Below are 15,534 nucleotides of genomic sequence, written 5' to 3'. Positions count from 1 at the left end.
TTAAAATTTGTTTTACGTCACCCGTCAGTCACGTCTCTCTCCTAGGAAAAATCCTGGATCCGCCCCTGACTCGGGTCTGTCTGCTTCTTTACCACCGACATCACAAAACAGTGAATGTCTTTTAGCCAGCTAACATACTTTCTGACTTTTGAAGAAATTATTGGTAACAGCAAAATAGCATGTCTTAATGAGAGAAAAAAAAAAAGAAAAAAAAACTAATAATTTTATGCTTTACTTTTTAATTCGCTATTGCCAATCTTCTCTCGTACAGAGTAAATCCTTCATCGACAAAACGTGCCTTGTCCACAATACATGCGCTATTGAACAAGTTTGAGGTCAAGGCCGTTGAATAATGGCATATGCCTTTGAAGTTCTTGGAATGAAAGCCAAATGCTACTTCTCTCTAGGCCTCTAGTTTAATTCCTTACCTTTCGTTCACAACCCGCCCCTGCATATTAACAGGAAATGATTGTCCGAGGACTGTTGAAACCTGCACCACATCAAATATGTGATAAAATACTTAAATGCAGGTATCTGCTGTGGATATTATACTTTTAAATGAGTTAGTTTTCATTCTTGTTAAACGATACAGCGTATCCACCAACTTAGCCGAGAGTCTCAGAAACAGGCCAACGTGACGGTGGAAATCACCTTGGCAGAATCGCACTAGCACTGTGTAGCTAGACACAAATGCCATAATTTCGTAAATATTCAATTTGACAACTGTAGTTGTCTTTGTCTCTTGTTGACCAATCATAGAGTTTTCGAGGGGCTGATATCAGAATGAAGTTCTTAAAACAATTCTCTTCTGCAATCGTTCCTCAGCCGTTTGCCCGATGACTCTAATAGCTAGATTTCTTTTCGTTCACTCGTCTTTCTACTTGATTCCGACGACTGAAAGCGTAGCACCCCTAAATAAAAACCGGGAGTGGGCGACAATTGACAAAATTTATTTTAGGGGGAACATGAAAAATATGTAGCCGAATGGCTTAAAAGATAGACGTAGCCTACATAAATAATTCTTGGCATTTTTCCCTGTCGTGAACAGGCAAATTTTGATCACTAGACAGCAAAACTTTATATAAAAAATACCTTTAGTTGGAATATGCATAGGACAACTTTTAACGACTTGTTAAGATGAAAGTCTCACCATGTCCCTTGAAATTGAACGACCACAGTTGTTTGGACGAGTTACTGGAAACTTGCTGCACTGTTTGATGTGGTCCCACGAGAAAAAAAAAAAGAATTCAAGAAACCCAGACTGGGATGTGTAAATTATAATTCACAATATATCCAGTTTTCCTTATCATAATCGTTGTCCTCTCAGGACGGGCTTTTAAGAGCTCATTTAGTTTTGTTTATACGCACTGACTCTTCTTTGATTTTAATTGAGGAAAGATTGCCTAGAAAGGAGTGTATTACAATGAGTCTGAAAATTTTTGTAGAAAGTATTGTTCGGGAATTCAATGACTGTCACAATACTTACTTGCATTTTGCACGCTGGGTGGCGTTCAGACCAGTGTATGCATAGAGGGATTCTCCAAACACACTCAATACTTTCGTGTTGTTTAGGAAGTCTTCTTTGGACTAATGTGCTACAGTTGTTGTTGGAACACAGCACTTAATGAAAAGGACAAGATCTGAGGTGAACCTTTTCAAAAGATAAAAGTACAAGACAGCATTTAGGGTTTATTGGCTCAGAGTAATCTGTGACTAGGGATTATTAATCTCACCTACATCACGTTTATTCCTCTCCATATAGCAACCACAATAATTTAAAGGAAAGGTATGCTGATGAGGGTATTCATTCAGCTTTATCAGATACGGGTTAGTATTTACAAGTCCTTGTTCCTCACTTCCCCAGTCCATTGACAGCCACCACTTGAACATCTGATTGCAAGAGAGAGAATCTTTCTTTCTGTTGCTTTATCAGGCAAAATGTTCTAAAACATCATAAAAGTTGTAACGTTTCAAATGAAATGAAAGTAAAAGGTGATGATGAGGAGCTTTGTTTTATGGAACACGTAACTGGCTTTCTGCAAGAAATTATAAACTGCATGTGGATAAGTTATCTCAATTCATAATCTCTTTTTATATAGGTGGGGTCGTTAACTCAATCAGATCAATTTTGCTTAGCGGCCTAGCGGCCTTACGTACTAATTGACAATCTTTTTTTATTAAATTTGACTTGCAAAAAAAGTTTAATCGATGTCAGTGACGTTATGCACCGATAAATTCGCAGCTTCAGTATCCGGAGCAACCCACGGGCTATTGACTGTCGTCCGTTGAACCTTACCCAGGTCGGCAAGCCAATCTGAACCGGAAGTGTCAAGTCTTTCGATTGGAATACTGGTGGTTTATCTTTTAATATGAAAGTACTTAAAGCTAATGGCTTTGAATAGAGGGCCGATAAGGTCCAGGTTTTTGTAGCTTGAATAGTCAAATCAATTGCTGGTCAGTTGAAAGTTGAAAGTCGCGGTCGCTGTTCTTGCCTTTCACAAAAGATGTGACACTTAAATGGGGTCTCCATGGGAAGACGGCTTTCACGGCTAATGCTTCAAATTTTGGCCACTCTACGGTTCATGCTTCAGATTCTACTGGTTCACTTTTTCTACGACAAACGGTTAAAATTTTTCAATTTTTACAACTAGAGGCTAGTTTTTTTTTGCCGTTTTACGGCTAACAGTTAACCAAATTTGACACATGGGCAGGGCCCTGGGGGAGCGGGAACCAATCCTTACAAGTTAAAATTTCTTGGGGTGAGGGGGAATGTAAAAGCTTTGAAATGATCGACGCATTATTTGTCCGACTGGTATCATGATGATAACTTTAGTGTTCCTCCGTCTGAGAAAAAAGGTAAAGACAGACTGGCACGGAGTCCCCACGTGGCTTTTGTAGTCGCGTCGCATTATCGTCTCCAAATTATATTTCTGCTCTCACAAGCGTGTCTTGAAGGGATTTCCCGTTTTAGACTCCAGTGTTCCATAAATGTTTGCTTAAGTTTTTTCATGCTGGGTGATACGTTTTGACAAAAGGCAATTTAAACCGTTTGTGACCTTTTGGCTTTTGAGTATGTGAGTTGATCAGAGAGCCGATTGTCTTGAGGCAAAGCTGACACCTGAAAAACGATATAAGTGTAACGTTTCCATTCTCTCGACTTAGTTCCCTTTCAGTTGGATTAATTTCGTCTCAATTTCTGCAAAAAAATATCTGCAAATGACACCGCCAGTTTCGTGCCCATACCGGTTTCATGTGATACAGGAAGTTCTCCTCATTTAATTTAAACGAATCATCTTTAAGGGTAAAGCCAAGTATTTCCCTGGGTTGGATCGTTATGATCAGTGCGTTATGGCTGTGGAGCTTTTCGTACGATTTTCGTTTGATAATCACGGATTAAAACCTTGCCAAAGTGTCTTCATTTATTCACCACGGAGTCTAGTGTTATTTCCGTTAAAACTGAACAGTTGCCACAGGGATTTTCACACGGATCTTATCTCTGCCATTCAGTGAAAGAACCAGTTCTTAGGTAACGTATTCTATATCTTCATCTAACGAGCAAATTTTATAAAACAATAACTTACATATGATTAGTATCCGTGATTTTCGTGGTTGAAAAGCGCAAGAAGGGGACAAGAAAATGTTATTTTTCATAATTGAAATAATTTCAGCCTTGTACGGACAAACGCTTGAGTGTGTTAGGTCTACTACAGCGGTATCAGATTGCTGCCCGTCTTCAACGTCTTCGGCATTTGACCCTACCAGTATAAATGATTAAAATTTATCCTACAACTTTACTAGAACATAAATGTGATCGAATATGCAAAGAAAAACAGACACCCTCCATCAGCTCACGGAAAGTGTTATTGAAGACAATTTCGCCATGGGAAATGGATGAGAATTTGAATTAGATTATGTCGTGACGTAATTGACGATGTTGCAATTTTATGAGCACATTTAATTTGCCTCTATTAGGGCACTCATTTCCGCCTTTCAACGGCTTCCGACGCTCGTTACAGTTTTCGTGAACTTTCTAGAATAAAGAGGCAAGTCTGGGGGGAAAAAACCTCACACGCTTCTTAGCTCACTATAAGGAATCTCTTAGGTTTTCAATTCGTTGACCAAGTGTCACATTTTTCGATTTTCACTCGGTCCACTCATAAAATTTGTTCATTGGAAGCTAAAGAGGTTATTTACTGGCTTGTCTGGGTCCAGATTCTGCCTGTCCGATGGACAAGTTAAGGACTGTCCCTGACTTCGCTACCTGTAATAAAAAAAAGCATGAATATTCCATCAGGTTCAGAGATCATATTTGTTTGTAGAGTTTTGCAACTACTGCAATTGTTTGATTTTTGGACTGATTCGATCTTTGTAAACGGAAAGTTCAGATGGACGATATAGATCAGGTTTCGACTTGAAGTAAATGAAAATGAGAGCAATCACTGTTACAAAGCACGATAAAATTGTAACGTTCTGGAGTTCGCTTATACAGCTCGCTTACAGTTCGCTTACAGCTCGCTTAGTTGTTCGTTATCCTAGATTGTATCACACCCCGCTCTTACTTTACAGTGCATAATAAATACTCGAGTCAACGTCTCCTGGGGCCTTGGGCGCGGACTTGGAGGCCTGGACACTACACCTCCCCCCTTTTCTTTAGTGAGGCTTGAAGTCTCTGTAAATTGTTTTCCACGTGGACGTTCTGGCTCGTACTGATCTCCGGGGTTCCGATGGCGCGATTGTCGGTCCCCAGTGCGTCTCTTGCATGACTATATTTCCTTCTCCAGGAACCTCCCCTACTTCAATATGGCGGTTCGTTGGTCGCCTGTTCATCGGTTGTTGTTCTTTGTCCCAATCCAAATCGTCGTGCTCCTCCTTTCCAGCATACTTGAGTACCTTAAAGTGGGAAGAATTGCGGGATTTGACTTCCTTTCCTCTCTTCACAGTGATCATGCTCCCTTTTCTTCCAACGACTGCATATGGTCGTGGATCATAGGGCGGGGTCAACGTGTTACCCCTATTCTGTTTCAAAAGGACACGGTCACCAATTTTGATCGAGCTTTGTGAGGTGTGTCTGCGCTTATCAGCATAAGCTTTCATTTGCTTCTTCTTTCTCTCGTCTCTTTCACGGATTAGTTCATGGCGTTGTTCTTCCTGGGGAACGACCCTTTCCGGCAGTTTTCTTCTTATCTCTCTCCCGAACATAAGCTTGTCGGGACTCTCTCTCGTCACAGGATGGGGTGTGGCACGATAGTTGCCAACCGTCCTTTGGATCTCTTGTTTAAATGCTTTCCCTTCAATCTTGGCAACCCTCGCGCTCTTTTTGACCGCCTGGATGAATCGTTCGACGTCACCATTTGCCTCCGCCCATCCGGGTGTGACTTTCCTGTGCCTGAACCCTTGTTCTTGGGCATATTTTTCAAATTTGGACCCATTAAATGGGGGGCCGTTATCTGTCTTCACCTCTTCTGGAATTCCATAAGTAGTGAAAACACGTGTGAGCTGGGGAATTACAGCCTCTGCGGAGGTACTTGTGACAAAATCTACGACAGGATACCTTGAATACTGGTCCCAGAACACTAAAGCCATGTCCTTATTTGGAAAAGGTCCCGCAAAATCCACACTGATCTTCTTCCACGGACCTGTTGGTAGCTCCGACATTTGGAGTGGCTCTCTGGTGTGGCAAGGGATGGTAGCTTGACAAGCTAGGCAATTCCCAACGTGCTTTTCGACCATCTTATCGATTCCAGGAAACCAAACGTGGGCACGAAGCAGTTGTTTCGTACGAACGATGCCCTGGTGACCCTCATGAGAAATTTTCACCATAGTTTCTCTGAATTCTCGAGGGACTATGATTCTTTCACCCCGAAGGACAAGACGGTCAGCCACAGCCAATTTATCGTAAATATTGAAGTACGCTTTCATGTCTTGGTTCCTGTGGTCAATCTTCCTCTCCCGTATACAGGTGATTAACCTTTTCAGTTCCTCGTCGTTTTCCGTTGCCTTTACGAGGTCCTCTTTGCTGATAGCCCGGGAAATGTCACTTGCGACCACGAAATGCACGTACTGCTTGACATCCTTGGTAGTGCCTAGCTCCCTTCTAGTGCAGGTTTCACGAGGCAGCGGGTGCCTAGATGTATAATTGGAGATATTCGTCTTTCAGGGCTTATATTCGACCTTGAACTCATAATCGAGCATTCGTACCATCATTCTTTGCAGCCGTATTGACGTCTGATGCCTAGGTTGTTCAGGATGACTTCGAGCGGTTTGTGATCGGTGACTATTTTGAACGGCAAGCCATACATGAATACATGAAATTTCCTGCACGCAAAATCTGCCGCAAGCATCTCTAGCTCGATTTGGGAATAGTGGCGTTCCGCATCTGAGAGGGCCCTGCTAGCGTATTGCACCACCCTCCAGCCTTTGTCACTCGACTCACGTTGGACCAAGGTCGCTGAGATTCCTAACGGACAGCCATCCACATGAACTTCATGCTCTGCAGCGGGGTCAAAATAGACCAAGACTGTGTCTGAGCTAAGGCCTTCTTTCAAACTCTCGAACGCTTCCTGATGATTTCTCGTCCAGGCAAAAACGTTGGCTTTGAGTAAACCTCTCAGAAGGTCGGTTTGAGGAGCATACTTTTCCATAAATCTCGCGTTGTATTGCACTGTACATAGGAATGAGTTCAGTTCCTTCGCGTTACGAGGAGGCTCGGCCGCCCTGATAGCCTCAACCTTTCGCGGGTCAGGGGATGCTCCATCTTTAGAAAACTTCATCCCGTAATACACACAACTTTGCTTATTGAATTCACTCTTTCCCTTGTTAAACGTGATCTTCTTTTCTCTAGCCTTCTTGAATAATTTGTCTAGATTCCGATCATGTTCCTGTTGTGTTTTTCCGTACACAAGAATGTCGTCACTGATGTTGAGGCATCCAGGTATGTCTCGGGTGATCTCCCTGCTCACGGTGTCTTGAAAGATTTCACCCGCGGATCTCGTGCCAAAATTTAGCCTTTTGTATCTGTCCAACCCGATGTGCGTTGAGAATGTGGTGATGTCCCGACTGTTCTCTTGCAGTTCCAGTTGATGATAGCCATGATTCATATCCAAGTGGGAGAAAACAGTTGCTCCATTGAGCTCATGTGTGATATCCTCGAGAGTAGGTATAATAGTATGGGTCCGCGGAATGGCTTTATTGGCCTCTCTCATATCCACGTTTAGACGAATTTCATTCGCCGTTCTCTTGGGTGTAATCACGACTGGGGATACCCAACTGGTAGGCTCTTCGACCTTCTCGATTACATCATCCCTTATAAGTCTCTCCAGCTCCGCCTCCAGTTTTGGCCTGACGCTGAACGGGATCCTCCTGTGAGGTTGAGCAACTGGTGTTACTGTACGGTCAACGTGTAGATCTACCTGCACTCCTTCCATTTTCCCGATCCCCAGGAACAGGTCTGCGTATTCCTCAAGTAATTTGCTTGTGAACATTTCAGAATCAGTTCGTATTGCATTCGTAATCACCACCAGGCCAAGACTTTCGGCAGTCTGAAATCCTATCAAGGGTTCCGTGTTGGTGTTACCTTTAATGACGTGGAACGTTGCCGGCATGATTCTCGTGTTTGACTCTACGACCGCATCGAATTTGCCCATAACTGTTAATGGCCTGGACGGGTTTTCATTCGTTTGGTACGAGCGCAAAACACTTGTCGACTTCTCCAATTTGATCTTATTTGCCAGTAGCTGCTGAAAGGTGCATTCATCCATTACGTTAACTGACGCTCCCGTGTCGATCAGCACTTTGACTTCGTGGTTTTCGATTATTATACTTCTTACTGGCCAGGGTTTTGTGTTGCTTTCGACAGCCCCAACTTCTTCGATCCCACAAAGGGATTCCGCGTCACTGCTATCTGATTGCACCTCCTGACGAACTGTCTTTACGATACTCTTATTTACTTTTCTTTTACTCCTACAGCATTTGGCAAAATGATTCAGCTTCCCGCATGTGGTGCATTTCTTTTCCCATGCCGGGCATTTCTCCTTTCCTCCCGCGTGTGGAAATGCGCCTCCACAAAAGTAACACTCTTTGTTGATACCAGTCGGGCTCTTTTGCCTTCCTAAAAAGACCCTCTTCAATTCTTCCTCGGTATTGTTCCTTCGACTTTGTTGCTCCATTTCGATTCTCTTCGCTTGTTTATCCGACAATTCCTGTGCTCTAGCGTAATCTAACGCCTCCTGAAGCGAGTGCGGCTTACTGAGCAAGCGGCGTCTAACTCTCTTCGATTTTCCCTTTTCAATTAGCTGCATTTGTGTTTCAACTTCACGCCAACCCTCTGGAAATTCACACGGAGCCGCTGCTTGCTTTAAACGCGTGGTGTAATCATCGTACTACTCCTCTTCCTCTTGGGCTAACTGCCGAAATTGGTATATGCTAAAAAGATAATGTCTTTTAGGCCCAAAATACTCTAGAAGTTTCTCTCCTGCGGTTTCGAAGTCTTCGCCCGTATCCTCTAGTGTGTCGAAGATGTCCTGTACTTTGGGACCAGCACAGTGTAGGAGTAGTGCTCGTTTTCTCGCTTTGTCCCTTATATTCATCGCTGCAGCGTATACTTTGAATCTTTCGAGATATTTCCTGAATCGAGTGCCGACCGATGTCGGATCTAGGTCCGGGTCAAACGGTCCGAAGTTGAGATTTGTATCATATGCGGCCATTCGCAGAGATTTCTCGATCGAAACAATTCGATCGAACGCCTATGAGATGATCCTCGTCGCCAATGTAACGTTCTGGAGTTCGCTTATACAGTTCGCTTACAGTTCGCTTACAGCTCGCTTAGTTGTTCGTTATCCTAGATTGTATCACACCCCGTTCTCACTTTACAGTGCATAATAAATACTCGAGTCAACGTCTCCTGGGGCCTTTGGCGCGGACTTGGAGGCCTGGACACTACAAAAATTAATTGAGAATGACTTCTCCTTGCTATTCCAAAATATTGGACTCTTTGGAGAAGATATTTCGGAAGACGGCTGCGGCGGTGAATACGGATTAAGATGTCTTTTGGTAAGGACCCGTGAAAGCGAAAGCATATAGTTTGCGAAATGACTGCCACTATGGCAGCGCATTGTCATAAAATGAAATTACCATTGCAACTGATGTGTATGAACATAACACCGATTTTCATCTTCTTTCTTAGTAGACCTAAACTTTTGGCTTAATGTAGCATAATCGGGATTAAATAGGCCAGTGAAGATTAATATCGAAAGGTGTTTATCGTTTACTCATACCCTCTAATATGCTCATCGAGGCATCCTTTGCAGTATCTGCGGTCACATCTCGTTAGAACTGGTTCCTTTAGTGGCAGATGATATATCAGGCACTGAAAATCCTCGTCAACTGCTTCCACAAAGTCCTCGTCATGGCCCGAGGGAGGGCGGTATTGATTCGATGCGGATTCCGCCATTTTGAAAACTCCTCGAGCTACTACTTAGTTATGGTGCAATTTGCAAAATGTATGACTATTATTTCAAAATGTCTTTCAAGCGCAACCTGCATTTGCACAATGACAGCACTATTCTAAGCCATCATCGTCCGCATCTTCACGCTTTTTGGTCTCTATCACTCGATTTGTAGAATTCTACGAAACATTCAAAATTAATTATAGATTTGTTGAGATTTTTCGTTTTACTTCAGCTTTAAAAATCGCAACAAAAAGCATGGAACAAATGAGAATGGATATGGAAAGTAAACATCCACACAAAAAATGACATCTCTTTATTCAAAGTTTGACGCGGCGATCAAAAGAAGAGTCGCGTTAAATGTATTTTCTGCTGAGTTCAAGACGTCATCTCGTTCAGACGGGTTGAAGGAAACAATCGCACGAGGGCCAACCGTTTGTCACGAGTAAACGTGCTTGTAAAGTTTGCCAGGACATCTTCAAGAAAGCATAATATCCTTGAAAGGTAAGCCTTGTGACTAACATATCCCACTGAATAAAATTAATAGTTCCTTTGATTCCATTTGTGATTCAAATGTCATGGGATGATACTTCCCTGAAAGACATCACCGTCGATGATTCAGTATTGCCTACGAACGACGGCTATACAATGGTATATATGGTCTATTAATCAAGCCCGAGGTCAAGATGGCTGGATATTTGCCGAGTTCTTTTGTTGCATTTTTTTTGGATATAAATGGGGAAAACGAACGAGGCTAATATCCAGCCATCTAGCAAAAAGATTTGGCTTTATTTAGAATTAAGGATGCCTTGTTTACTTCGCGAGCTGGGAAAGAAAGCCAATTGTGTTTGTAGCAAAACAAAAACGTTTCTGTTTTCTTTATTTTGCATATCTTTTGCCGCTTTTTGCGTTTCCATCGCCGAAATTGTCCAAGAATTACGAACGTACTTCCTTCTAGCTTTTTTCATGCGCGGGATCAATGCGGACAATCCCTAGCGGGCAAGATGGGCCCATTGCCCGCTCGGGTAACCAATCAGAACACAGGATTCGCTTCATCTTACCCACGGGCGCCGCGACCGATGTAATAAAGCCACATAAAATACTATTATCTTTGCAATTAAGATACATTTTAAACGTATCTTATGGCTTAGGATAGCCTATAATGCATTAGTCCAAACGCTTCTTATTACAGTTGTCTTTGAAATAGACCCAATTTTTGCCGTGCTGTGCAGGAGCGCTGGGGGTAATAGATCCAGCTCATCTTTAATTTGAACTTTGAGACACATAAAAATTGATGCGTTACACGCCAAAAATTAATCCTATAACAAGGTTGTTCGATTAACTGGATACAACAGCAAATTTGACTTCTGCCGACTGCTCCCTGTGGCTTGTTTGTATTTTTGCAGTATCGGGCGATTGTTAGCCGTCATTTAAACAGAAAACTTCTTTTCTCTCTCTCATACTCAAGCAGGCGCGTAGCGTTCTCTACGCATATACGTACGTGCGCACTTGAAGTGACCAGAAAAATTTGAAAACAACGTTGTGTTTGCCCCAAGTTTGCTCAAAATAAGGGCAAGACGCATTGTTCTTTGCTTGTGTTCGCAGAGCTATTTCAAACAAGAAATAAAGAACGCAGTATTTTTCGCTCAGTTTACTTAGGTTTCTAGATCACATGTACTTGACTGTGTGTACTTGAAAAAATGACCACGCTACGCGCCTGTCAAGGTAGTGAAGTTTTATATTTCCGAGCTCAAGACGTTCATGAGGTTGTCATTCATCTTCTCCCTAGTTTTGTCATATTTTAATTTTTTAATTTCAAAATTATCAATATCTCGATCTCGAATGAAAACGCGATAAACCAAAAATTAGCTCCACCGAAACGGTAACCTCGGAAACTTGTAATTAACGGGCACCTGGACATCAAATCGGAGGGGAATCACAGAAAACCTTTTTCATGAAAAGCTATTCCAAAAGTGTCTTTATTAGCAAATTTAAACCAAGCAACTTACAATACAAAACACCACTCAGAAAACCTTTCATTTATGTCACCATTATACACCTTTAGTTTCCGTAGTACAAGTTTTAACGACTTATCATCTTGTTTGCTTTGTCAATAATCATGCAGTTACCAACCGATATCACACTTATCGCCTCGCGATTCGTGCGATATCGGTTTTCGCGTGCAATTTATAGCAGAATTCCCTCATCAGTTAAGGAATTTTCCTAGAAATCTGCTATTCTGAGATTCGATCCATGCAGCTGTTTTCTTAACTTATTTCTGCTTCCTCAACTGGTATTTGGAACAACCGTTAAGTAGAGTTAAAGTAGTTTCGTTTAGATAACAGAGAGCATGCTCTGCACGTTTAGAACACCTGTTATGCATGAGTCAAAATATTATGTAGAGATGAGCTACTAATTACTCGCCATTTTCAACCTCTTGTTACCATTTGACTTGACAGACTTATAAGCACGTGACAACGCGCGCTCACTTTTGCTGATGAAGACTGCAATAAAATCGAATGTTAAAACGTATTAGCTACAATTTGCTTAGGCCTTCTGTCGATGATTAAACTCATTTTACATAAGCGGCCAAAAGTCAAGAATAAATGTAAATTGTCAATAAATGTCTCATTATTTCGCGAAATAAAAGGCCGTACCCGCACAACCCTCCCCCTGCCCTCCCCCCAGTGAAACACTGCACCCTGCAAGTGCACCGAGAAACCACTACATGTCATCAGCCCATAGTGCATTGCGGATCATTCAATCCTCGGCAATTCGAAGTGGCTGTTGGACCTGTTGGACACTTCTTTGATAAACGATAACAAAATCAGATCGTTTGGTAAGGCAATTTTATGTCAGATCTATTGACAAGTACATTTGGACCATTTTGAGCGTTATTTGTTAGGAAAAAGTGGAGGTTCCCTTTATTAAGTAAATGAATCAAAGCACTTTATATCAGAACTCTCATTCTGTCAGTTTTTTTGCGTCGACATCCAGTTCTTTCCGTGACAATCTTTTGTGCCCCCAATAAGCGTAACTCGAGGATGAATATTGTAAAGAAATCTATGACCACTTTGTTGCTGAGACGGTCTTAGTCGGAAATGAATAACAATTATTTCGGTCTGTGCTTTTCTGAAAATCTCACTGAAGCCGTCAATCCGCCAAAGAAAAGAGTTTGTGTTTCATACTTAACCGTAATTGTTCCACGGCCTCTACTAACTCAGCTTGTGTCTCACTTAACTCAGTTTTTGTATTCTTCAGCTCATCTTCCGGGTTATTTAACTTTAAAGAAATTAAGTCAAGAGGGACTCTTGGTGTTAATTCAAGATGAGACGCTATACCCTGACGCTGCACCTACCAGAAAATGTACACCTTGTAACCCAATAATTTTTAGGAATGATTAATTATTTTTAGTACTTAACATAGACAGACTTGTTTTTGAAAACGGTATCGGAACACATGGCCATTTAAACCAGTCAGAATCTCTTTTAACTCCGTGTAATTAAAAAGGGAAAGGTCACTTATCACATGAGCGGCTCCGTTAGCGAGCTAATTGGCTACCAGTGGTAAGGTGAGCCTATTTGTCTTAATAATTTGGATATATCAACAAAGTTCAAATGGTAAATTGGCCACCGTAACGATTACAAAAGGTTACGTTTCGAGCGTTAGCCCTTCGTCGGAGCGAATAGAGGAATTGTGGGTTGTGTGTGCTTTTAAAGGCAGAAAATGGAGCTACGTTATTGGTGGGAACATGGCAACGAGAAAAACACGAATAAATTAGTGGAATGAAAAGCGTTCGTTGATCCCTGTGGAATTTAGACTGCCGGTTTGAAAGATGAGCTTTTGTTCAAGAGTTTTATGGCTTTCCATGCTACCTAAGTGTAAGGAAAGACCGCAGATTGCCATATGTTGCTTAGAATGATTAGGTAAATTAAAATGTCTAGCGACTGGTTTCGATGTGTCCTTGTCATTCCTTTCCACGTCTCGAAGGTGTTCTCGGAATCGGTCACCTAGTCTTCGCCTGTTTCGCCGATGTATATCTTTTTGCAATAAGTGCAAGTTATGCAATAGATTACATTGGCGTAGGTGCACGTGAAGTGATCGGTGATCATAATGGATCGTTTAGGTCCCGATATTTTATCAGTGTTGAGAATGAAAGGACACGTTTTGCATCGTGCACGAGCGCATTTAAAAGTGCCTGGTTGGTCATTAGTCTGAAAAGAACTTCTGACCAAAAAATTGCCTATGTTTTTGTCGCGTTTGAACGAAATGAGCGGAGGCTGCGAAAAGATAGTGCTTGTCTCTGGATCGTTTTGAAGTAATTTAAAGTTTTTAAGAATAATGGATTTAACTGAGTGGTTGTGAGGGTGAACGTGAGAGTGAATGGAATGCGGTCGGAATCTTCTTTATGCGACGTTTGTAGTGCCGAATGTCGATCAATAAGTTGGGCGCGGTGGTAACCCGCTTGAACGACAGAAACAGGGTAACTACGTTTATCGAAAAACTGGCACAGTGACTCTGATTTGTGGTGGAAATCAGAGTCATCACCACATAAACGACGAAGTCTTAGAAACTGAGAGAAAGGAATGGAATTGTTAACGTGAGATGGATGCGAAGACGAATATAACAAGTAATTATGCGAGTCTGTAGGTTTGTAATACACACTAGTGCATAAACCGTAACCTTCAATTGAAACTTTGATGTCTAAAAAGGATAAAGAATTGTTAGAAATTTCCCAGGTATATTTCAGGGCCGGGTGAAAAGAGTTGACAGCGGTTATGAATTGAGTGAGCTCCTCTCTGGTAGAGGAGGTAGCGCCGATACAGTCGTAGCGACCGTAGAGTTCAGGTTTGGAGCCGTTGTACTGGCTGAAAAATTGATGTTCGACAAAACCTACAAAAAGATTGGCTTAGCAAGGTTCCATTTTGGTGCCCATGGCTACACCATTGGTTTGTTTGAAGAAGTTGTTTCCAAATGAAAAACAATTGAGTGTGAGCACTAGTTCGGCTAAGCGTAGTAGTGTTTCAGATTTAGGTTCCTTAACAGTACGTTGATCAAAAAAATGTTTAAGTGCCAGAAGGCCTTCGCCATTAGGAATGACAGTGTAAAGAGACATAATAACCATGGTGAAAAGAAGTTTGTTTTGGCCAAGGAAATTAAAGTCTCGAAAAATTTGAGGAGCGTGTTGGCTGTCTTTAATATATGATGGTAAAGTTTTGACGATGGGAGCCATAATTTTGTCTAGATAGCTGGAGATAAGTTCGGTAGGGCAACTGCAAGCCGAGACAATGGGCCGACTCGGGTTTTTAGGTTTGTAAATTTTAGGTAAAGAGTAAATACGAGAAGTTCTAGGAGAGGTTATGATGAGATTTTTTGCTGTGGCCGGCAATTTTTGTTTAGTTATGAGTTGGTTGATCGTATTCTTGACGGTGTTTTGATTGCTGGCAGTGAGGTCTTTGTCGACCTTTTGATAAAAAGAGGTGTCAGAAAGTTGCCGCAAAGCTTCTTTTTGGTAGAGGTCGGTGCTATTATTTGTCGACTATTTGTCTACTATTTGTCTACTATTTGTCTTTCCCACCCGCAGGGGCGGATTTGAGGAAGAAGTGCAAGGGGTGCGCAGTGTCCCCTCCCCTGAGATGACCTGCAGCTTTCTAATTTCTGCCAAAATAAAGTATGTGGTTTATTGGTGTCGAAGTGAAACACGAGACGTGGTTGAAGAATTTATGTTATTGAGCCAGACGACACGTTTCAGTAATGTGTTAACGTTGTCATTTCGCGGTTACTCAAATCAAAATGTCCTTCATCGTTTACTATGTATTCTCAACAGTTCACATTATGTTATCGTCTAGTCATAGGCTTTTTTCTTTGTCTTTCGATTTTAAATTTTACGTCACCCGTCAGTCACGTCTCTCTCCTAAGAAAAATCCTGGATCCGCCCCTGACTCGTGACTGTCTACTTTCATACCGCAAAAGACACTACAAAATAAACTACCATAGTTGTTTGGGCATTGTCGCGTTCTCGATGCAGCAGAAACGTGGTGTTGTGCACCGGAGTTCGCCAGTATAACTACAGTGTTGAACTTTAGACAAG

This window comes from Stylophora pistillata, chromosome 6, assembly GCF_964205215.1.
Source record: "Stylophora pistillata chromosome 6, jaStyPist1.2, whole genome shotgun sequence".
Classification (NCBI taxonomy): Eukaryota; Metazoa; Cnidaria; class Anthozoa; order Scleractinia; family Pocilloporidae; genus Stylophora; species Stylophora pistillata.
Note: the sequence above shows the minus strand (reverse complement) of the source record.